Source organism: Meriones unguiculatus, chromosome 7, assembly GCF_030254825.1.
Source record: "Meriones unguiculatus strain TT.TT164.6M chromosome 7, Bangor_MerUng_6.1, whole genome shotgun sequence".
Classification (NCBI taxonomy): Eukaryota; Metazoa; Chordata; class Mammalia; order Rodentia; family Muridae; genus Meriones; species Meriones unguiculatus.
Window position 1 is genome coordinate 68,641,899 of NC_083355.1, and position 26,247 is coordinate 68,668,145.

At 35.4% G+C, this 26,247-nt stretch overlaps 1 protein-coding gene across 3 annotated transcripts in view; it reads left to right on the top strand.

The window, feature by feature from the left end:
- Positions 1-26,247, top strand: part of Lrfn5 (leucine rich repeat and fibronectin type III domain containing 5) — a 306,408-nt gene that overhangs the window by 145,642 nt on the left and 134,519 nt on the right. The window lies entirely within an intron of this gene.

Here is a 26,247-nt window from a genome sequence, read left to right on the forward strand (position 1 = left end):
GGGTTTAGATCCTCTCCAGGCATGATTCTTGGTTGATTCATCATCAGTCTCTGCAAGGCTCCCTGAGCCCAGATTTTCTTAGCTTTTTCTTAATGAAAGTATTTAACTTTAGAAAAGTTGTTAGCTAAGAAAATTATTTATGATTGTGATTCCCTAGTATTAGTCATAGAACACTGAAATCAAACACATTTTTATATACTAGCAAATATATGACCCAAATATCTATTTAATTTATGAGCTTTCAATAATACAGAAACATGATTTATATATTGAAAACAATTATTGTGAGTTAATACTTAATTCAGTTTTTTGTTTTCAGTTACAAGTCTATAATTGTTTATTTTATTTATACATTTATTTATTACAATTTATTCACTTTGTATCCCTGCTGCAGCCCCCTCCCTCGTCTCCTCCCAGTCCCACCCACCCTCTTTTTCTTCCTCCATGCCCTTTCCTTAGTCCCCTGATAGGGGAGGACATCCTCTCCTTCTATCTGACCCTAGCTTATCAGGCTCATCCAGGCTGGGTGCATCATCTTCCTCTGTGGCCTGGCAAGGCTGCAATCCCAGGGCAAGGTAATCCATTGCTCTCATGTTAGAGACAGCTCTGTTCCCTTTATTAGGGATTCCACTTGCAAACTAAGCAGCCAATGGGCTTTCATTGAACAGGGGGTCATCTTCATGGCCCTTAGTTGGAGTATTGGTCTCTGCAGGCCCCCCCCTCCCTGTGCCCGGTATTTTGGCTCTGTTGTTCTCCTTGTGGAGTTCCTGTCCCTTCCAGGTCTTTCTATCTCCCTCTTTTTCCATAAGGATTCTGGCATTCTGCCCAAAGAGTGGAACTTTCCTTTCTTCCTTCCTTCTTTCCTTCCTCCTGTCTTTCTTCCCAACTCTCTCTTTCTCTCTCTCTTTCCCTGATTTTTAAGTAGGGAATAATGTTACACTAAAAGTCCTACATTGAAACAATTACTCTAAAAAAAAAAAAAAAAAAAAAAGAGAAAGTAAATGCATTCCTAGTTAGGAGCTAATTTCAGATAACTCCTTGAAAAGTCATAACATGTCACTAGCATTTCCTTTTAAAGCAGGTATAATGGTTTGTCCTAGATCTTGAGAATGAAATGGAGATGTAAAAAGGAAAAGTAATGGAATACTTGCTGCAACTTGGGGCAGCTGAGGTGATCACTGTTGTTCTAGTGGTATTTTTCTTTGTCATTTTAGTTTTGAGGCAGCCAAAGCACATTTTTCCATTCCATCTCTTCCTAATTTAGTTTTTGAAAAAAATAAAATAAAATAAATGTTCATTAAGAAAAAGTTACCCATAATACTGAGAAGGAAATGTTCTCTTGCATGCACAGTTGTGTGAGTGAAAACATGCATGTTAAACTGTTTGGTGAATACATAATAGTAATAACATCCCTATAAACTATTTTCATGAACTTAGAATACATGATCCACATAAACAAATAAAACCAGGATCATCAATAGGATACTATCAATACCCAACTGGAAAAGCTTACGTGATTATATGAAGTGAGTATCAATTAGATTCAGTAATTCTGAAAAGAAGAGCAGGAACAGAGTAAGCAAAGAATAAATTATACATTTCTTTTTTAGTTCTGTTTCTTTTTTTAAATTTTTCTTTATTAATTATACTTTACTCACTTTGTATCCCCCCCCCGTGGTTCCCTCCCTCCTCCCATCCCAATCCCTCCCTTCCTCCACCCTCTGCATGCATGCCCCTCCCCAAGTCCACTGATATGGGAGGACCCCTTTTCCTTCCTTCTGATCCTAGTCAATTATGTCTCATCAGGAGTGGCTGCCTTGTTCTCTTCTGTGGCCTGGTAATACTGCTTCCCCTTCAGGGGGAGGTAATTAAAGAGCAGGCCAATCAGTTCATGTCAGAGACAGTCCCTGTTCCTATCACAATGAAACCAACTTGGATACTGAACTGCCATGGGCTACATCTGTGCAGGGGTCTTAGGTTGTCTCCATGCATTGTCCTTGGTTGGAATAGCAGTCTCAGGAAAGACCCCTGTGCTCAGATTTTTTGGTTCTGTTACTCTCCTTATGGAGTTCCTGTCCTCTCCAGATCTTATTGTTTCCCACTTCTTTCCTAAGATTCCCTGCACTCTGCCCAAAAGTTGCCCATGAGTCTCAGTATTTACATTGATAGTTTGCAGGGCAGAGTTTTTCAAAGGTCCTCTGTGTCAGGCTCTTGACTTGTTCCCTCTTTTCTCCTTCTTCTGATGTCCAGCCTCTTTGTCTTTCTGGATGGGGATTGAGCATTTTACCAAGAGTCCTCCCTCTTGATTAGTTTCTTTAGGTGTACAGATTTTAGTAGGTTTATCCTATATTATATGTCTATATGAGTGAGTATATACCATGTTTATCCCTCTGCTTCTGGGATAGCTCACTCAGGATGATCTTTTACAAATCCCACCAGTTACCTGCAAATTTCATGATTTCCTTGTTTTCTTTTATTGCTGAGTAATATTCCATTGTGTAGATATACCACAATTTGTGCATCCATTCCTCCACTGAGGGGCACCTGGGCTGTTTCCAGCTTCTGGCCATTACAAATAAGGCTGCTACAAACATGGTTTGAGCAAATGTCCTTATTGTGTATTTGAGAATCTTTTGGATATATGCCTAGGAGTAGTATAGCTGGATCTTGAGGAAGCGCTATTCCTAGTTGTCTGAGAAAGCGCCAGATTGCTTTCCAGAGTGGTGGTACACAAAACTAAAGTCCACGTGGATCAAAGACCTCAAAATAAAACTAGACACACTAAACTACTTAGAAGAAAAACTGGGGAATACCCTTGAACTCAGTGGCACAGGATACAACTTCCTGAACAGAATACCAAGAGCACATGCTCTAAGAGCAACAATCAGTAAATGGGACCTCATGAAACTGAAAAGCTTCTGTAAAGCAAAGGGCACTGTCCTCAGAACAAAATGACAGTCTACAGATTGGGAAAAGAACTTCACCAATCCTATATCTGACAGAGGGCTAATATCCAGTATATATAAAGAACTAAAGAAGTTAAACAGCAAAAAACCAAGTAATCCAATTAAAAAATGGGGTACAGAGCTAAACAGAATTCTCTGCAGAGGAATATCAAATGGCAGAAAAACACTTAAAGAAATGCTCAACCTCATTAGCCATCAGGGAAATGCAAGTCAAAACAACCCTAAGATTTCACCTTACACCCATCAGTATGGCTAAGATCAAAAACTCAAGAGACAACACATGCTGGAGAGGTTGTGGAGAAAGGGGAAATTATACATCTTTTAGCACAAAAGAAGAAATTAATAAAAATACTTTTAAAAGGTTCTTAAATGAAGCTATCCTATAATATATGCTACCAAATAATATTCTCAGTATGTATCTTATGTATCTTCCCTGTCTCTTTCAATAAGACACAACTAATTATCTAAGAGCTTTGCATTTAACATGGTTCAGAGGAATCTTTGCTACTATACAAATTAATCCTTTTCATATCTTTGACTGCATCTGAAAGGCAATGACATGATCCTGTTATAAAAAACAGGTCTAGAAGTATTGTGACAAACTTCTAAGGGAAGAGGGAGGCCTATTCGGCCAGACACTAACATAGCTATCAGCAATGAAGCAACAAAGGGCATTCATAGCAACAGAGTAGTCTGTTCGGTAAAACATATCCCTTCTTTGCATTTGACAAACCTAATCTGGTCAGATTTATCTACAAAAAACAAGGCATGCTTTTGCTTTTCTGAAGGCAGGTAAAATATATACATATAAATCAAAATTCTCATTGAACCACAACTATGCACTTGTAGGAGAATAAGGGTAACCCAATGCAGAAGGAGCTACCATAGGGTAAATAGGAATTGAAAAGTAAAAATCGTCATGGGGCTTAAGTGTGTGAAATAGCTTCATCCAAGATAATGAAAATAGATTCATTGGAAATTGAATTTGTCTGGCTTCCAGAGATAGATTTCAACCCTAGACTTCTGTTAATGAGCTGATGTGTTGTCCTTTTTAGATAAAACTCCCAGAAGCTTGAGTGATAATACAGTCTTCCAAAATCTGTGAGGGCTGAAAGAGAATGAACATGACTTAGCTGGCAGATCTTTGTGTGGAGAGGCTGCTGTCTGTGTCGCTGGTTTGTATTGGCCTGCAGCACTGCTAGCGCAGTATTTTCTACAATGCAGTACCCTGTGGAGAGGTCTGCACAGATGCTCTGCCTTTGCCAAGCCAGGGGAAATTAATTACCTGTGAGGAACACTCTTTGCAATGGCTTTCAGTGAGTGGAAGCAGTCTCCCTTGTTAGGTATTGGTTTTGAAATGAACGAGGACAAGCCAATTTATACTAATTCAACTTAAGGCTATCTTGGTTACCCTGAAAAGCACCCTATCCCTGTAGTTAACCACCATCTATCAGTGTGGGCAACTGTGGAGCATATGTCAGATTTAGAACATCCTGGGTAAATGGATGCATTTCTCAACAACATTAAACAGAGTGTAGGAGGCATTATCTCAAGAAAAATGTTGGCAGTCTATCCAAAGCCTGCTTCTAGTGAAAATCCGTGACTTACCATGGGAAGAAATTTAGAATGAATGAATCTAAAAGCTATATTGATTAAAGCTTCGAACAACACTTCCAGAGATTTCTACTAGAAGAGACGAAGTGATAGACATAGAATTATCAACTGAAACATTAACATAATAAAAAACGAGAATTAGTTTTGAAGTGTGAAGTTAGCGTACTTAAATTCAGTAATAGTTTTGAAATTTTTTTTTAAATTTATTTATTTTAATTAATTACAATTTATTAACTCTGTATCCCAGCTCTAGCACCCTCCCTCATCCCCTCCCAACACCATTCTCTTTCCCACAACTCCTCCCATACCACTTTCCAAGTCCACTGATAGGGAAAGACCCCCTCCTCTTCCTTCTTACCTAAGCCTTTCACCTGGCTGCATTGTTTTCCTCTGTGGCCTGGTAAGGCTGCTTCCTCATCAGGGGGAGGTGATCAAAGAGCCAGTCACTGAGTTCATGTCAGAGACAGTCCCTGTTCCCATATCTAGGGAGCCCACTTGGACACTGAGCTGCCATGGGCTACATCTATAAAGGGCTTCTAGGTGATTTTCGTGCATGGTCCTTCGTTGGAATATCATTCTCAAAAAATACCCTTGTGGCCAGATTTTTTTTTTTATTTTGTTGCTCTCATTGTGATGCTTCTGTCCTTCCAGGTCTTTCTATCTCCCCCTTCTATCATATGATTCCTTGCACTCTGCAAAAGGTTGGCTATGGGTCGCAGCATCTGCTTTGATACTTTGCTGGGTAGAGTCTTTCAGAGGCCTTTTGTGGTAGGCTCCTGTCCTGTTTCCTGTCTTCTCCCTCTTCTGATTTCCATCTCATTTGCCTTTTTGAGTGAGGATTGATCATTTTACCCAGACTCTTCCTTCTTGCTTAGCTTCTTTAGGTGTACAGATTTTATTTTATCCAATATTATATGTCTAATACCACTTATAAGGGAGTATATACCCTGTGTGTCTTTATGCTTCTGGGATACCTCACTCAGGATGATCTTTTCCGTATCCCACCATTTGCCTGCAAATGTCATCATTTCCTTGTTTTTAATTGCTTAGTAGTATTCCATTGTGTTAATGTACCACAAGTTCTGTATCCATTCCTCAGTTGAGTGGCATCTGGGTTGTCTACAAGTTCTTGCATTACAAATAAAGCTGCTAGAAACATGGTTGATTAAATATTTTTGTTGTGTGCTTGAGCATATTTTGGATAAGTGTCTAGGGGTAGTATAGCTGGATCTTCAGGTAGCACTATTCCTAATTGTCTAAGAAAGAAATTGATTTCTAACGTGGTTGTACAAGTCTACATTCCCACCATCAATGGAGGAGGATTCCCCTTTCTCCACATCCTCTCCAGCATGTTTTGTTACTTGAGTTTGTTTTTTTTCTTAGCCATTCTGATATGTGTAAGGTGAATTCTCAGGGTCATTTTAATTTGCATTTCCCTGTTGTCTAAGGATGTTGAGCATATATTTGTTTCTCAGCCATTTAATATTCTTTTATTGAGAATTCTCTGTTTAGCTCTGTACTCCATTTTTTTAATTGGATTACTTTATTTTTTGCTGTTTAACTTCATGAGTTCTTATTTCATTCTGGATATTAGCCCTCTGTCAGATATAGGGTTGGTGAAGATCTTTTCCCAATCTGTAATCTGTTGTTAGACTGGACATTCTAATTATTGACTGTTTAGAGACAAAATTCTGAAATATTAGTAATTATAAAATGGCCCTCTCTCACACATAGTATAAGTCCTCAGTAGGAAAGTGAAGATTGATGATGAAATATTGAAGGCAGTGTCACGAAAGAATCATCAAATATATCTTATTCACTTTTTACCTGTTCTGAGTTTCATTATGACTTATTTTGAACATGATATCCTTGAGAATTAAGTAGGATTTTCTGTTCTTGTATAGTTTAAACCTCAAAAATTAAGTTTGTCTATAGACTTAGATATATGCTTTATATAAATAAAAATATATAAATAAAAATATCTATAGCTTTTTACCTATTGGGATGATGCTCTTTTCTGCATCACCTCAATAAATCAGTTCGAACATACAAAGAAGAGTAATTTTGATTCATATTATGGTTAATATAAAAGCAAGTTTCAACCAACCAACAGAAAATGAATCAAAAGAACCAATACTTAAGCAATATTTAAATATTTAATAATCTATTCATGAAAATTATTAATAAAAAACAGCAAATAAATATCAGATTTACTATAGAAAGCATACCATCCTTCCAAAGATGGATAGACAAGGCATTATGGTGTGTATAAAAAAAATGAAATAATATTAGATTATACAGGATAAATAAAAACGCTGCTACTTGAGATACTGAGATTAAAATTAAAAGGTCATCAACTTAAATGAAATAGTTTAGGCTAACCAGAGAATAACAAATACCATGTTATTTCATTGATATCTGGAATCCATTAATTAAAGATGTCAGAGAAGAGGTAAGTAGAATGACGAAGGCTTGAAGCTGGCGAGAAAAAGGAGGAAATGGAAAATATTGATCATTAGGTACTGGGTATCTATTACAAGTAACAAGTTATGCTTTGGTAATTCAAAGCATGGTAATTGTACTTCAGAAGCTTATTTCGGAGACAAGGGACCAAATTCTGAAAGTTTTCATCCTGGAGAAATGACAGATGCTTATGGCAATTCTTGTACACAAGCTAAATTGAACATTATGATATATCTTAGTAGAATCATCACAGGGAATCCCACTTCTATATTCAGATTAATCCCCTTATACATTAGCTAAAACAAATGAATAGGGTTGGCCAGATCACTGTACAGGTAAATGTACTCACTGTTCATACTTAGTCATCTAAACTGATCCCACATTGAAAAGAGAAAGCCATATTCCGAACTCTGTCCTGTGAACCTGTAAGGTACTTTATGCCTGTCTCACATATATACATATCATGTATACCCGCACACACACAAAGACATTAGTAATAATATAATAAATTATTTAGTAAAGGAGAGCAATTATAAATCACCCAAGATTTAAAGGTAAATAATACATTAATGGCAACCGCTGTTTAAAAGGATAATACCACACATAGTGCTGGAATCAAAGGATAAGAAACCCTGAAGATTTCTCGTCTTTTTAATGTTAAATACATGGTTATGTGCTGTGAACATACAGAAATTTTCATGATAACGTTAATTATAAATTAAGCATTTCTGTGATTCTGAATGAAAAGAAGCTTGCTGAAAATTGAAAACAAGTGCGAAGGTAGAAGTAAGTTTCACTGAGATTATATACATATCACAAATATCTAAATGACTGCACTTTATGATTGGATAACTGTAAATACTGGGGCTTAAAGGAAGGGTTCATGCAAATGAAACCTGAGGACACTATCAATGCTTCATAGTTCTATCGTTGAACTTTATTTGTTTCATACATTTAAAATTCCTTATCTTATTTGAAATTCTACTACTTACATATTTTTGCTTTTCTTATTAGATAGAAAGCTCTTTGACATTCTTTTATTAATCATTTTTTTTACTCTTTGTAAGACTGTAATATTTATTTGCATGGATTTATTTTTCTCTTAGATTCAATTCTGGTTGGATTTCTGAAATAGTGATAATATTAGATACCCCTTTTCCTACGACATCATGGAAAATTGTTGAAAAGATCTATTTTTTTTTCATTCTACACTCTTTATGGCTTTGTTTGTTCCCAGGCATACTTCTTAATCAATAGACATACGTCTTAATTTTTATAATGTACTGTATGAGCTAACATCCCATATTTAGGGAAGGTAAGATAATGTTCCAGTTTTAAAATACATACAGGCTGGTAAGACACAGGTAACACACAAGACAATTTCATTTCTACCCACTGACACTAGTCACCAATGATAAGGTGAGGAGTAGTATGGGTCACAGCCTTTTCCAATCCCACAGTTGGTTCATGCATAGTATAGTTGAAGTGCAATGGGCCTTGTGACATTGTTCCTGTAAGCTGTAAATCTCCAGGAATCTTCATTATCCATGCCCTGTCAGAGGTTCCAGGTGGTCTGGCTGAGTTAATGTTTCCTTGTACTTTGCTCCTGTGATAGTTATAAAGTGTTCTTCCCATGTCTTCATTTGACTCTATTCCTGAACCTTATATGGTATGGATCTGAGGGTACTGGGCTTACCTATATCAATAATCTAGTGAGAACGTTTACGTTTCTCTGTTCTTAGCACAATTACCGTTTTGTGTACTGCACTGATATATTAATTAATTACATTTTTAACATGGAGTTCTTTTTTGTTGTTGTTGTTTAGTTACTTTAACAAAAATCCTTATAGCCTTTCTCTTATTCTTTTAGTTTTTTAATTCACTTTTCATTCTGGTTGTAGCCCCATTTCTCCTCTCCTTTCTCCCTTCTTCCCCTCTCCCCAGTCCCCTATTCCTCAGAAAAAGGGGAGCTCCCTTTCCCAACCACGCCAGCTCTTCAAGGTGCATCATGACTGAACATATCTTCTTCCCCTGTGGCCTGGCAATACAGACAGGAGCTTGCAGACAGGAGCCTATCAGAGTTGTCCTCTGAGAGACTCCACCCAGCAGCTCCTCAAAACAGATGCTAAGACTCACACACAAACATTGGGCAATGAGTGGGGAGATTTTTCAAGGTCCCCTACAAAGAGGTAGCCAATGGGCAGCTTAGGCTTTATGTAGGTCCAGTAGTAATTAACTAATTTTCATCATAAATGTTATGAAATGTTTGAAGGTATAATTCAACCACAATGTCAGTCCTTTTTTTTTTTTTTGTTATGCAGAGTCATTTCTTAAGTGCGTCTCACACTGCAGAGAAACAGCTAAGCTTGTTTAAATGGCCATTTAATATAGAAAACTTGTCAGCTGTTTCTTTTCTGTCTGTTTTTCTTTTTAGCGTTTGCAAGTGTGTGTGTATGCATGTAGATGCTTGTTTGCTTTTGTGAATTAATTGAACTACCTTTCTCTAACAATGAAGAGATATATTTTGCAATACAATAACTATTTGAAGCTTTGTTTTCATCTATTGTGTAATATAGAAATAAAATTAGATTTAGACTACAGTTCGGTTCTATTTCATTGTTTCTACTGTTCTAACTGATAGTACCAATATTGTTTATTGAAGTACAATCTTTTTCTAATTAAATTGAAATTTAGATTCTGACATGCACATTTTTCATATATGTATGAACATACCCTGGTCTGTTATTTTATTTCATTGTTCTGTTTATTACCTCTATACAAATAGCGTGCACCAATGCAATAATTCTATTTGTCATGTAAGCTTCAGTAGGTTATAAAATGACTAATGGGTATCTTTTGTTCATCATCAGCATTGTTCAACTAATGATGTACATTTAGTGTTTTCTTTCAGTTTTGGTAGTAGACAACAGTGTTTAAAAACTATGTTGTGAATTGTTTTGGATGTATGTGTATTGCTTACTTTAGTTTGTGAAGGGATATCATTATTTTTAAAGTAGTAAATATCTCCATGATCTTCTACAAGACTTATAACAAGCCTTATCCTCTGCTATAGCCGGCATTCCTCTTGCAGTTTGTCATAAAGTGAAACTGCTCTTTGTTTTGTGACTGGATTTTTAAAACGAAGCTACATTTTGAAACTGTGTCTGACAAGCTATGCTGCCTTTTGTCACAAAGTCTTTTATACAGCTCCACCAAAGCATTAATAGTTCCAATAATTTCTAGTTTGCAAATGGTGAAATCTCATATAATGAGGCATCATATGGTATCAATTAGAGTGCACAGCCTTATACGCTTTATGTACCAGGTCAAACACATTTAAGTGAAATGTAATTTTATGTGCAATACCTATGACAATGTTGTCCAACAGAGTATCATTATTATCCATTGAATAGGAGCTCTACCAAAATGATAAATATACATAAGCCTACTAGTGGTCAGGACCACTCATGTTTTCTATAGCTTTTATTTTGTTATTATTAATTAATTACAATTAACTTACTGAGTTGAGGTTGTGTTATTCAGCTCTATGTGGCCTGTAATTCACTGTGAAGCCTAAACAGGTCTAAAATGAAATATACTTCTTTATGATTTGCTTAAATTTTCTAGATTTCTTTTCAGTACTGGAATTGAACTCGCCTACCATATGCTAAGCAAACGCTTTAACTCTGAGCTTTAGCTCCAGTCCTTCTGTGTTTTGACATCATTCATTGTATGTGTAAGTAGTATCTTTCTAAGAACCAGTATTCACCCTGTAACCCATATTGTTCCATGAGTCATCTTTTACATACTGAGCATTGTAGAATAACTATTTCAGTTGTCATCTTTCAGTATCAGTGGATTTGATGTTGGAATTCAGCTACCCTAACTCTGTTTCTCTGTATGTAAGAGAGCACTTCTTCCCATCTTCTTTGCAGCTGACATTAAACTGGTGGAATCTATTCTTCGAAAAGATGTCACGGATTTTTCAGTACCTCAGGACTACTCTGTTCTTCAGAAAGGGATATTCGGGTAACCCAAAATGCAACACAATAGCTAAAAACAACATGATTTGTTTTCTTTGTAATCTAAATCTAGAATGAAATAGGAAGTATTTTAACGAGCAATTCAAATATGAATATACTTCTTCATTGAATATAATTTTGGAAAAACATGGGTTTTCCTTAGAAATTAGAGTGTTCAGTGTTAAAAACAACAACAAAACAAACAAACAAATTAATAAAGGACAACCATTGTCACTGTACATAACTTATGTTGCTCTTTATTGGAATTTATTTTTCTTCAAGGCTGTAACTTTCTAAACTTAATACTGTTTGGGACTAACATTTTTATAGGTGAAATGCCTTGCTTTTATTTCTTTGGTCTTATTTCTCCTTACATTGTTGTCTATTCCCATCAGAATGTTCTGATTTTTGTGGTTTCATACATTACATAAACCTTCAGTGTTTTTATTTATTTGAAGCATTTAATAGAGAAAGATTTTTAAAACTCATGTGTATCTTAGAAACTTCAATGTGAACAGATATTCAGTCATCACTCAGTAGACCATGATGCCTTGTCCTTCAATTTTATTATTATCTGTCTTCTCAAAATCAAAAAGTTTAATAATGCTCGCAAATATAAAATATCTTTTTTATTTCATAAGCATACATTCATAACTAACATATATTTGTTGCAGGATGGTGTGATGAATCATATTTTCAGTGTGCATACTAGCTTTGTATACATGGTATACATTCTGCTGGATGATGGTATATAATTTTTGTATGCATTCACTGTTCAACTCGCAAGTATCTCAATGAGAATTTTGGATTTATAGTAAGGAGTTCTGTTAGCCTATGTTTCTATTTGTTCATTTTGTTTGCACTTATGAACCTCTGAATAAAGATAGAGCCTTTTGTACCCTGGGCAAGCATAGAGCAAGAATTGTATCTTGAGACCCTTCATATAGATTAAGAATAGAGCAATGATGCCATCATTTAGAATGATTTTAAGAACAAAAATTTTAATTCAGTTCTTTTATTCTTGATGGAAGACTTATTGTTGTTCTAAATTAAATACCTTACATGCTCTGGTTTCCTTCAAGATTTTCTCTTTTTGGTTCCTTATAGTTTGAATATTGTACCTATAGATACAGTATTTTCCTTCTCCTTTTTACATTTCTTGATTTGTGAGGATTGCTGAGCTTACAGCATCTGTCATTTGCTGTTTGTAATAAAAGAAATCTCTTCTGCATTTTTCTTTTATATTCTCTTTTGATAGAATTCCATTTGCACAGTATTTACTTTTGATATTGTTTCTCAGTTATCGTATAATCTGTTTTGTTTATTTTTCATCATCTGAATGATTTATTTCAATAGACTGTTTTTATCATCCTAAGTTCATGTTTAGTAATTATGTCTGTGACTATTTCTGGTTGATTCAAACAAAGACATTCCTTTTTTATTTCCTAGTTTTTAATTCTCTTCTTATATTACCCATTTCTTCTTCATGTGTTGTGGTCTCAACATTGTAACACATTAGTCCTCGTTATCTTGAATTTCTCCTTGATAATTTTAAAATCCCAAACATTCTTATCACCATTGCTTTGTTTCTTTTCAATCCTTTTATTGCCTTTTCATGTATCGTGTGTTTTTTTTTAATATTAGACATTTTGTTATAATGACCCTTAAGGTGAAGAAATATGTTAAATTAGTTTATATAAGTTTTTTGTTTTAAATATTCTGTAACCAAAGTGATCACAGACCAGCTTTTCCTCATGTTTGTTTTTTGCTCACCTTATGATGATGATTTCTGAGCAATCTTTCTTAGGAAACCTCTGTATTTTAAAGCAATCTTAACCATGACCAATTTTCACTATATTGGAACTGGCTTTAAAGGGTGGGTCTGTGATAGAAGGCAAGGTCTTCCAAAACCTTTGGTCTGAATCTTCCTGTAAGTGAAGCATTTTTATTGCTATTGTTTTCCCTGGTATATTTTGGTTGTTTTGCTTCACTTTTCCTTATTGGGTAAATCAAGAGAGTTGTCCTCATCACAAATGGATGAAAATGCTTTCTCAGAGATAACATGGAATCCAGCAATATACTTTACCATGGAGAGTATACATTCCTTATAGAGAACAAGATGACTGTGTTGCAGAATATCCACTCTGAGTCCAGACACAGAAATTATAGTACATTTACACAATGGAATACTACTAGCTATTAAAAACAAGGAAATCATCAAATTTACAAGCAAATGGATGGACCTACAAAAGATAATCCTGAGTGAGGTAACCTAGAAGCAGAAAGACATACGTGGTATATACTCACTTATAAGAGGATATTGGCTATATTACATAGGATAAACATGCTAAAATCTATAGTCCTAAAGAAACTAAACAACAAGGAAGACCCTAGGGAAGAGGCTTAATACTTATCCAGAAGGACAAACAGTATAGATATTGGAAGTGGGAGAAGACAGGTAACAGGACAGGAACTACCACAGAGGGCCTCTGAAAGAATCTACCCAGCAGGGTATCAAAGCAGATGCTGAGACTCATAACCAAACTTTGTGCAGAACTCAGGGAATCTTATGGAAAATGGGGGAGGTAGAAAGACATGGAGGGGAAAGGAGCTCCACAAGGAGACTAGCAGAGCAACAACAACAACAACAAAATCTGGACCCAGGGATTCCTGCAGAGATGAATGAATCAACCAAGGACCACACATGGAGAAGATGTAGACCCCCTGCTCAGATGTAGTGCATAGACAGCTCAGTCTCCATGTAGGTGCCCTAGTAATGGGAGCAGGGTCAGTCTTTGGCATGAACTTGGTTGCCTGCTCATTGATCACCTCCTACTGGCAAGATGGCTTTAGTAGGCCACAAAGAAAGAGGTTCTACATAATTCTGATGAGACCTGATATGCTAGGGTCAGAGAGTAGGGGAGTGAGACCCCTTCTATTAGTGGGCTAGGGGAGAGACATAAGGGGAACAAGGGAGGGGGAATTGGACCGGAAGGAGATGGAGGTTCTACAGCCTGGATACAAAGTGAATAAACTGTAATAATAATAATAATAATAATAATAATAAAATTAAAAATTGAAATGAAAAGACATGTCATGTCTTACTTGGGAGTTCTTTTTAAATTTTATAATGCTGAACTTTAATCAACAGAAGTCCTTAATTTTTCAATTGATGTCTCCCTCCCTCCCTCTCTCTCTCTCTCTCTCTCTCTCTCTCTCTCTCTCTCTCTCTCTCTGTGTGTGTGTGTGTGTGTGTGTGAAGGCTCAAGTATATACAAGTACATGTGATAACTGGAGGACAGCATCATCTTCATCAGTAACACTGTCCACCTTGTTTGATATAGGGTCTCTCATTGGCTTGAAGCTCAGTCACCAAGTTAGACTGTCTGCAAATGAAGCCTCAGGAATTCTCCTGTCCCTGCCTCCTTAAGGCTTGAATTATTAGGATCCCTCACTACACCATTCTTTTTACGTGGGTATAAATCAACAGAAATGTATTTTTCTGCCATTTTGTTTAAAAATACATATTCATTTTGAAATTATCTTTAGAGATCCTTTTTGACATGCCTTCTCAATGTCTTCCTATTTGGTGTTTGGGAACCTAACATTCCTGTTTTGATTTGTGCTGTACACTATGGTCAGTATAGGTAGGTTATTTATTTTTAGTTTTAGGTTTTTTTGAAATTATTTCTTTATCAGTATTATGCAGCTGTGCCTTGTTTTTTTTTAAATATTTCACTGAAAATGTGTTAAACTTCAATCTTTCATCTCTTGATTTATGATTATTTTAAAATTGTTTTGAGTTACTGAAGCCATTATTGCTTCAATGTCATTCTTACTCCTTCCTTTTGTAGGTATCTGTGACAAGCTTGATTCTTTGACAGCTTCCCAACACCCTGACAAGCACAGCTTTTTGCGTCTTTGTTTTTGTTCATTTAATCTCACTGGATTTTTTTTTTTTCTCAAAGTGTCTCATTTTGGATCACTTTCATTCCTATTTTGCTGTTGTTTCAAAACATTTCTTTCATCCCATCTAGTCTGTTTTAAATTTTATCTTGTGTGGTGTTCATTTTGCTCATACCTTGTTCATATATAAAATTTTCCTTTGGCCAGTTTTCTTCTTTTGGTAAGCATGCTTCCTCCTTTCATTGTCTCATCATCTCTGCTTGCTACTTTTGTTATGGTTCTGTATCTTCAGCCTTGATTATTGAGATTCCCTATTTGGAGTAATAGTTTCTTGCTTTTGTAATCTTGACCATTTTCTGCCTGTCTTTTTAAAATTAATTAATTAATTAATTTATTACAATTTATTCATTTTGTATCCCTACTGCAGCCCCCTCCTTCATTTCCTCTCCCTCTCTCCTCTCCCCCTGTTCCTTTTTCCTAATCTCCTGATATGAGAGGACCTACTCTCTTTCTATCTGACCCTCGCTTATCAGGTCTCATCAAGGCTCACTGCATCATCTTTCTCTGTGGCCTGATTATCTCTCCCCGAGGAGATAATCAAAGAGCAATCCACTGAGTTCACTTTACCCCTTACTAGGGTACCCACTTGAAAACTGAGCAGCCTATGGGCTTCCTTGTTAGCAAACACAGTGCATACTAAATCCAGTGAAAATTAAATTCTGGGAGCTTTTTCTCTGCCTCTATCTTCATGCCTGAAAACATAGTCTAGAACCGTGTGCTTCCTATATTCTATCTTTTGCTATGCTCTGTATTTTCTCAAATCTACTCTGTCATTTTGTGTCATTCTTCCTGTGTTGTGAACAAAATGCAAACTTCTTCTAAACAGACAGTACAGGCAGCTTCAATGATACTATGTTGCCTGTTTTCATCAGGTAGATGTATTCCATGTCATCAATGTATGAAAAGAAATGTATCATATTTTCTACATCTTTAGAGGGAATAAGGGAAGGGGCTACAGCTGGGATATAAAGTGAATAAACTGTAATAAATATAAAAAAAGAAAAAAAAAAACAAGTGAGAGAATATTTTTTACCTTTTTGTCATAATAACCAGAAGCAAAAACCTCTATTTTTTTCTTTTTTTTTTTTTTTAAGCAATGGTACACACCTTTATTCCCAACACATGGGAGGCAGAGGCACTCAGATCTCTGAGTTCAAGGCCAGCCTTGTCTATGAGCATGTTCCAGGAGATCCAGGACTACACAGAGAAACCCTGTCTTGAAAAACAAACAAACAAACAAACAAACAAACAAACAAAACCAAAACCAAACCAAAACAATCCAAAATGGACCTGTAACCTAGGGCAAATGAGAATTACAGCCAGGGAGATTGAGGGCTACTGGCAACACAGGCAAACTAGCAGTGATCAGTACATGGTTGCAGGTTTAGAAACCTCTATTTTTGCCTTAATGACTGTAGTAAATTATAAGATCATGAATATTTTATTGTTTGCTTACTTTGACTTTCTGTTATTGCTTTGAATAATTGGTCATGTTTGTATTGTGCCTACCTCACCCCACCCACAAATGTATGTGTGCTTTTACACAGGTTATTTCTATATAACCTAAACTTGTGTTGTGTTGTGTTATTCATGCTTCGGTCTTGAGTGTAATGGTATTTCAGGTGTGCACCACCATATCTGTATATCTCTTCCAAGATTATTCACTGAATTCCAACCTCAGTGTACAACGGTGTTTATAGATAAAAATAAAAACCTTTGGATAGACGTAGTCATGAGGTCAGGATGATGGAGATTTCAGTATTGGATTAATATTCTTTCAAGAGGAGAAATCAGAATTTCTCTCTGTTTTTTCAATCTCTCTCTGTGTGTTTATGTCTCTCTGTATCTCTTTTGCTGCATCCTTTTGCAATAAAGATGCAGAGACCAAGCTCTTAGCTACTTGTTAGCAGAGGGAGAAGCCCTTCCCCAGTCAAAGTGGACTCATTTGGATGTGTATCCTTTAGAATAAGAAAAAATACAACTACTATATTTAAGGCAAATGTATTTTATTATGGCATCCCTAGAAAAACTGCATGTTAAAAAATTTAATGTGTCAGGATTAAAATGTGTATTCCTGAATATTGCTTTTCCTATTATGTAAAAGACAATTTTGAGAATCTAGTTATAGGCAGAATAATTCTGTTCATTGCCCCTCATAGTCAGCTAAATATTTGTGTAGTGTCCAATGGATGTAGATTGTCTCAGTTTGTGGAAACCAGAACATGGTGCTCCAAAATAACCCTTTTTGAGAAAGTGATTATTTTGAACTTAGGTTAATTTGGAAGAAGTTATGAAAAAGCACTGTACCTTTCCTGTATTTGTCTGAAAGCAGTATGCAAGTTTGCACAGAGTAAAGGTTTTTCATGTGCCCCCTTATATCTTAATGTGCCTACCAATATTGCCATTGTTCAGTCTTGCCGATGTAGACATTTCTATGAGACACTGTTTTAAAGCATACATCCTGGTAATTTGGCTCTTACATTCTTCCCTCCTCTCTTCCGTGTTATTCCCTGAACAGTACACAGGTGCTGTGATGTAGCTTTGTTCATTGTAGCTGGGATCTCCACTACATCGGTCTCTGTATTATGACTGGTTTTAAGTTATTGTAATGTTCATCTGCTTTAGGGAAAATCTTCTTTGATGAGAGGTAGTAGCTACACTTGTATATGAAGATCCAGAGATAGAAACAATAGATAATAGAGAACATGCAGAATTCTGAGTCTGGGTTACCTTACTCAATTTCATCGTTTCTAATTCTAAGCATTTTTTCTCCAAATTTCGTGATTTCATTTATCTTTACAGCTGAATAGTATTCCTTTGTGTATATGGACATTTTCATTATTGATTCACTGTGTGAGGGACATTTAGGGTGTTTCCATTTTCTAGCTATTATGTACAGGGCAGAAATGAGCATGTCTGGGCAAGTATTTGTGGATAGGAGGTCAGATTCTCTGGCCATATGCCAAGGAATGGATTAGCTGCACCATAGGATAGATTTATTCTTAATTTTTAAAAACGAGTCTTCATATTGAATTCCATTGTATTTGGCTGTTAGTTATTCTTATTTAATTCATATTCTCTTGCCTTACTTAGGTGGAAACCTTTCAGTACCATTTTATATTATAGGACAATTTTATGAGCCCTGTCCTATGCCTAAGAAGATGACTATTTTAGATATACTAAGCCTTTTGATGTTTTTTCTAATTTTAGCTTCTGTATAACTTAATGGTAATGTCCCATTTGCCTCTAAATCTACTAAATGAACATATGATTTATAGTATGTAACTAAACATACATTTTGATGATAAACATGTCTTGACTGCCATACATATGGCAGCTTTTTGTATCTTAAAATACAAGATATTAACTGGTAAGCCATTTGACTTTATATTTATGCATGTTTTTGTTTCGTTTTTGTTTGTTTGTTTGTTTTTAGTTCATTGTATACCATTTCTTAAATCAACACTGCCATTTCTGTTGTGTTGGTGACAATCCCACCTCTTTTCACATTGCACAACCGTGCATAACTGAAATAATTTGAAAACTTGTCAGTAATGATATCTAAGCATGCTGTTTTCACTGTGAATGGTTTGAGTTTATTTGTGTATTTTAATGTTTTGTTGCTTAAAAATCTAGGATTTTTCCATTTCTGCTCAAATGTTGATGTCCTTTTCTAGAAGTTCTTATTTTAATGACAAATTTAATATCTATTCTCATTTAATTGTTGGAGATATGTATTTGTTATTATGTTAGTACTTTCCTCTAAAGTAGTGTTTCTTTATTTCTGATCTTTGAATTCCTGCTTTCTCCTTTTATCACTTTTCTTTTTTCATATCTCTTATCTTCTACAAACAGTTTTTATCTTTTGGAAAGAAAACTACTGGCTTTGTTGACTTTTTATTTTGATATTTTTCTATTAAAATTCTTCAGCTCTTAACATTTTATTTCCTTTTTAAATCTTACATGATTTATTTGGTCTATCTTTCTTACACTATTTTAGCTTGATTTTTTTGACACTGTCCAGTTTTCTTTAATAATATACAGATGTAATATCAAATTTGTTTAATTAGAAGTTGATTTAACTTCAATTTATATTAACAGTGTAATATTGCATAAGCATTTATTTCAAGTGTTTATAAAGTGAATATAATAACGTCCTATCAGTTGATTATTTAGGGTCATTTATTGATTTACAATAGTTGATTTGCTTAAAGCTTAGGTGGTTTCACAATTTTTATTATCTCTTTAAGCAGATTATTAAAATTACCTTGTAGACTGCATAATAGTAGTCAAAATATAATGTATCCCATAAATGTCTGTTCATACTTCACATTAATTTATTCAATTCGGATGTACATTATTTGATTAAAACTTACATTTACTTGTGCTATTTTCCTTACGATCTTTTAACAGGAGAGGAACTCACACTAAAATATCCAGATATCATTTTGTATTTAGTAATTATTCTGTATACGAAGCTGAACACATTAAAAAATAAATCCGGGCAGTCTACATGTTTAAATTGTATGGATTACCACATGAATTACCGTTTGAGATGACATTGTATCCATAATGGTTTATGCCTTCATTTTATTGTTTGATTACTTTTTATTGCTTTAAAACATATTTAAATTCATTCTAACTCTTTTACAATTCTAGCTCATATTCTCAATAACACATAGTTTATCAAATAAATGCACTATCAAACATTTGCAATTAAGGTGAGCTATGCATCTATCGTGCATAAATTTTTGTGGCTATAGATGACAATCAACTGATTAAGATAAAACAAGATTTAAGATAAAAGGACATATATCATGTAGTAATAAATGTGCTTGTTTGTTTAGTCCTATCCTATACTAAGATGAGACCACTGGTAATGGAGGGTAATGGTTACAGAATTTCTCATATTGTATAACTTGTCAGAGTGACATTTATTCTTACTTTTCCCAGACATTGCCATGTTCCAATATATTAACTAAAAACAGTTCATGACTAAACATGAGACTGCTCATTTTTGCTGCAATTATCTCACTTTTGAAATCTTTCTCTCCATGTCACGAAATACCTGTCAGGTTTGTTGTTGATAAATGTCTGTGATGATATTTTGTTTCAATAAAGAATTTTATTTTATCATACTTTCCAGGTCATGTTCGAAAAAGATGTGATTTTTATCTGTGACCCTTCTTTTTTCAGATGTAATGCCATTCTGAAAATGTTAGAAATGCTCTTTTGTTGCCCTTCTCAACCAACAAGACTATTGTTGAGTTTTCCAATATGAGGTACCATGAAAACAATGCTCTTTTATTCTTATGATATCCAGTACTTTAGGAAAATTCATATTCTTTGTCAGTAAATGATTAATGTGAAAGGTCTCCCAAATAATGTCATGTCCCTCAAATTTTGTGTTCGTGAGCTCATTACCTTCTTTAATCATGATCATTGATTTGGCCACATAAATAGAGCAAGAAAGTCTCATAATATAATAACTATTATCACATAATTTTGTTAGTAAAATGTATTCACTTCACAAATGTACATTTTATTGTCTTTTAATGTTAATTTGGTCATATAAATAGATCAAAAATCTCACTGTAACTATTAGAATATAATTTTACTAAAGACATATTTGCTTAACAAATACTGAACATTTTCTTATCTTTTAACGATTACAGTTCATTCAAGAGCCCCAACTGTTCTACTGATAGGAATATGCACACACAGGACCACTCTTGTCCTTAGGCACTTAGCTGTGCAAAGGCCAATCAATGGCTAATTGGGTTCAACCATACACAATAGTATGGTCACAGCATTCATAAAATTATTTTCAAGATAGAAAATTATGGTATATTATTGCAACATTTTTTGGCTTCTAATATAAAATTTATGTCCATTGATAAACCTTCCAAAACCAATATAAGAGTTCCCAGGAACAGTCAAGAATTTTCATTCTTATTTAAGATATATATTTTCTTCTCTCCTTTTCTATCTGCAGTGATATACATCTGACTTCTGAATTAAATCCCCACATTCTAGTTTTCCCATTTTTTTTCTCTTCATATAGCCTGTATTCTGTTTCTCCCCTGTCTACATCACCATTATGGTCCCCCCACCCTTTATTTTATTTTATTATTTTATTTTTGAATTCCTGGTTTCTGTGGCAACTGGGTTAAATAATCACATCTTGTGTTTGGAGCTAAGAACCACAGATAAGAGAATATGTTGGGCCTGGGTTACTTACTTGGCATAATCCTTTCTACTTCTATCCATATTGCCACACATTTAATTTTCTTTTTTTCTTATAGCTGAATAGTATTACATTGTATATGTGTACTATATTTTTAGTATCCATTTGTCAGCTGAAGGACTTTTAGGTTGATTAATTTTTTTTAGGTATTATCAAAACACTGCTATTGAACATCTATAGAATAGGATATCCGGTTCATTGGGCATATGTCAAACAATGATATAGCTGGATCACTTGGTAGATTTATTTTTAGATTCCTAAGAACTTTTCACACTAATTCTAGAGTGGATGAACCAGTTTGCACTCCTATCATCGATAAACAAGTAAACAAGGATTCTTTCCCCCCACATCTTTACTATCATTTGTTTTCTTTTCTTTTCTTTTCTTTTTTTTTTTTTTTCAATGCAGTTTATTCAGGAACCTTGAACAATCATCTGACCCTGGGGAAAGCCAGCCCACAGCTTAAATAGCCTCTGGGTAGCCAACCCCAGCGTGCCACGAGGGCAATGCAGATAGGTCCACATACATGGAAGCAAGCCAGATCCTCAGCCTTAGCCAAATGTGGAGTTGTTCGTGACAGAGAGTACTCACCATCGGGAAGGTGGAAGGCGGGAAACCAGCTCCATCTTTAAGGCATAGCATTCCGCAGCTCTCTACAGTTCCCCCTTTTTGTTTTAGACCCATCAGGCAAGAGTAGAGGTCTGATCTCTGATATTAGAAATACATTGGGACTTTGTACTGATGTTCATTTAGGTGTCATCCACCCAAAGAGCATCAGACCCGTCAGATACCTTTTTCTCAGAGGCGGGACCTGGGGCATCAACCCCCATGCAATCAGACATGCTCTTCTCTGGGTCCAAAGCGGCTGACCCTGAGTGCAGTGCTTAGCCTCGCATCCTGAGCGTAACATTTTAGCTTTTTATGGTAGCCAACCATGCTTGTGGAGACTGTCCTGCTTCAATGGCTGTAAAGGCCTGAATGGTCATGGCTGCATTACGCTGTTGTGAGACTCTAATCTTGCATATATACCACAGGCAAACCAAGGAGACCAACACCAGAAGGCCTGCTAACGCTCCCATGCCCGCCCATTCCTTCAGATGATTCATGGCTGCAGCAATCCATGATGATAATCCTGTGGCTAGTCCTGTGTCCACTCTGGTAGAATTTACCGTGACAATGGCCACTCTCAGCTGCTTCATCATAGTATCGAATTCTCCAGTCCAATTATCTAAAATATAGCTAGACAATTGTTTAGACAGATTTGCATTTGTTTTCAGATGTAATAAAAACCTACTATAAAAACAAGCAATCACACCAACAAACAAACTATTCAGGCCAAGATATGCTCACAACAGAATTCTACCAAACTTTCAAAGAAGACCTACAGCCAATACTTATTAAATAATGCTAAAAAAAAAAAAAATAGAAACAGAAAAAACACTCCCAAACAGGAAGTATAAAGCTGGTATTACTTCAATATCAAAACCAACAGAGACGCATGTACAGCACCACCAGCAGCATCAACAACAATAAAATATGGCAGGCCAATACATCCCTGCTGAACATAGATGCAAAAACAGCAAACTGAATGCAGGCAGATATCAAGGTCATCCACCACAATCAAGTTATCCAGGAGAAAAAGAGATGGCTCAACATTCATAAGTGGATGGTAATACATCCTATAAATGAACTTAATAACAAAAAAAGCACTTGATCATCTCAACAGATACAGTGAAACCCATGATGTTTTCATGCTAAAAGTCCCAGTGATAATAGGACTGGAAGGAACATACCACACAAGAGTCATAGAAGATTGAGAAAAAATCCACTACTAGGAAAAAGCAACATCCTTTTGAAGTGGTTTGTCAGAGAAATCCAACTGAACATCAAAACAATACAGGCAATTGTTGTTTTGTTTGGTTGCTTCTAAGTAGTTGAAGGGAAGAGCCTATTGCCGAGGATACACTAGAGTCTGGACACAAAACCTAAATGCTTTTAGCTGGATGTGACTTAAAACTCTCTTTCCTGTCTTCCTATAGTCTTGGTTTCATTTTTCCTGAAAGTCTCATGCAAACTTCGAGGGTGGGAAACAATTAATCATCCAATCCAGCTGTGATGCTGCCTATGGATAACAATAGTGACCAGCATGGCAAGCTATTCCGAAAGGTGCAGTAATGACTTTAGCTGTAATAATCGCCTACAGAGTTGAAGGGAGGTCTATTAGGTCCCTTTGGCCAATTACTCCGAAAGATGTGCTATCTCCCTGGTGTTGAGGATTTTTTTTTTTTTTGGTACCATATGGAGTCTATTTAGGGTGTTATCACCACCAGTGTGATTTTATAGATGTGTATACTTTAGAAATCCACTAACATAGTAGGTTTTCATGTAGAATTTTTAAAATATTCCATATAATTGCATATAAAATATGGAACATTAGACTTTTCTTAAAATCCTTAATAGTAATAAATAAAAACTCCTAAAGTACATAAACAATTAATATTCATGATCCAATCAATGATAACTAACATCATTAAAACTTTTTGCTTTGTTCTCAGTTCCACAACCAACATTAATATTCATTACACTATAGGACTTTCTGGCGGGACATCCACATACAAGGGAAAACACTGCATGTATCTTAAAGGTCAGGAGTCTTTGATCAGTGTTCTGGTCCAATGCACCATACAGGCAATTCATTGTGAAGGCTTTTATGCTCCACCAGGATTCTTCCAGTTTGGCTGGTTCATTCTGTTATTTTCTCTGCAAAATAAAAAAAGTTCCTTGTAGACTCTGTATCTTAAGGCATGTGTTCATTACTGTATATGTTAGGTTCATTAGAAATGTCATACAGAGGGAATTGGTGATAGGAAACATGTTTTACCTGACCCTGCAATCTGAATGATTAGTAGTGACTGTATAATTTTCTCTGATGAAATGAGAGGATTCTTTAAAACATGCAGGAAGAAAATAACATTTGCTGTAGAGTGGGAGGCAGAATTGAAGTGGTCAAGTTCTTTACATTCTCAATGAAATTTTAGCTGTGATACACCTGTGAAGAAATGGCTGTGTCAAACAGTATCATAGGATTTGCATTTCCCTGATGATTAAGGATGTTGAACATTTCTTTAAGTGTTTTTCTGCCATTCAATATTCCTCTATTGAGGATTCTCTGTTTAGCTCTGTACCCCATTTTTAATTGGATTACTTGGATTGTTGGTGCTTAATTTCTTGAGTTCTTTATGTAGTCTGGATATTAGCTATCTGTCAGATACAGGTTTGGTGAAGATCCTTCCCCAGTCTATAGGCTGTCATTTTATAGTGTTTACAGTGTCCTTTGATATACAGAAGCTTTTCAGTTTCTTGAGGTTCTGTTTATTGACTGTTAATCTTAGAACCCATGCTGTTGGTTTCCTGTTTGGGAAGTTGTCTCCTGTGACAATGATGAGTTCAAGGCTCTTTCCACTCTTTTGCTTAACAAATTTAGTGTTTCTGCTTTTATGTTGAGGGCTTCAATCCACTTGGACTTTACTTTGTGCAGTTTGATAAATATGGTTCTACTTGCATTTTTCTACATATAGATATCTGTTTAGACCAGCATCATTTGTTGAAGATGCTCTTTTTTCCATTGTAGTTTTGGCTTCTTTGTAAAAATTCAAGTGTTAGTAAGTGTATGGGTGTATTTCTGGGTCTTTGATTTGATTCCATTGACTCACTAGTCTGTTTCTATGCCAGTAAAATGATGTTTTATTATTGTTCATGTATTGTACAGTTTGAGATCAGGGATAGAGTTATCTCCAGAAGATCTATTATTGTACAGGGATGTTTCAGGTATTGTCTGTTCTTTATTTTTCCATATGAAATTGAGAGTTGTTCTTTCAAAGTCTTTAAAGAATTGTGTTGTTATTTTGATGGGAATTTAATTGAATCTGTAGATTGCTTTTGGCAGGATGGCCATTTTAACTATGCTAATCCTATTGATTTATGAACATCGGAGATCGTTCCATCTTCTGATTTCTTCTTCAGTTTCTTTCTTCAGAGATGAGAAGTTTTTTTGTTTTGTTGTTGTTGTTTGTTTATTTGTTTTTTTCTCCATACAGTTCTTTCACTTGCTTTGTTAGGCTCACACTAAGGTACTCTATGTTATTTGTGGCTATTATGAAGGGTGTTGTTTCCCTAATTTCTTTCTCAGTCCTTTGTCTTTTGTGTACAGAAGGGCTTCTATATCTTTTAGTTAATTTTGTATCCAGCCACAGTGATGAAGGCACTTATCAGTTGAAAGAGTTCTCTGGTAGAATTTTTTGGCGTCACTCATGTATACTTTCATATCATCTGCAAAGAGTGATACATTGACTTCTGGAGTGATAACTTGTACAACCAATTTGGAAATCAATCTGGCTCTTTCTCAAAAAATTAGGAATGGTGCCACCTCAAGATACAGCTATACCATTCCTGGGCATATACCCTAATGAGGCTCCACTATTCAACGAGTACATTTTGTCAACTATGTCTATAGCAGCTTTATTTGTAATAGCCAGAATCTGGAAACAACCTACATTCCCTCAATTGAGAAATGGATACAAAAATCGTGGTATATTTACACAATGGAATACCATTGAGCAGTTAAAAACAAGGAAATCATGAAGATTGCAAGCAAATGGATGTAACTAGAAAAGATCATCCTTAGTGAGGTAACCCAGAAGCAAAAAGACATATCACTTATAAGTGGATATAAGCCATATAATATAGGATAAACATGCCTAAGTCTATATTCCTAAAGAAATTAAAAAATCAAACAGAACCTTAGGAAGATGCTTAATCCTTATTCAGAAAGGCTAACTGTATAGACATCTGAAGTAGAAGAAGGCAGGGAACAGGACAGTTTCTACTGCTGAGGGCCTCTGATAGAATCTACCCAGCAGGGTATTGAAGCAGATGGTGAGACTCATAGCTAAACTTTGGGCAGAGTTCA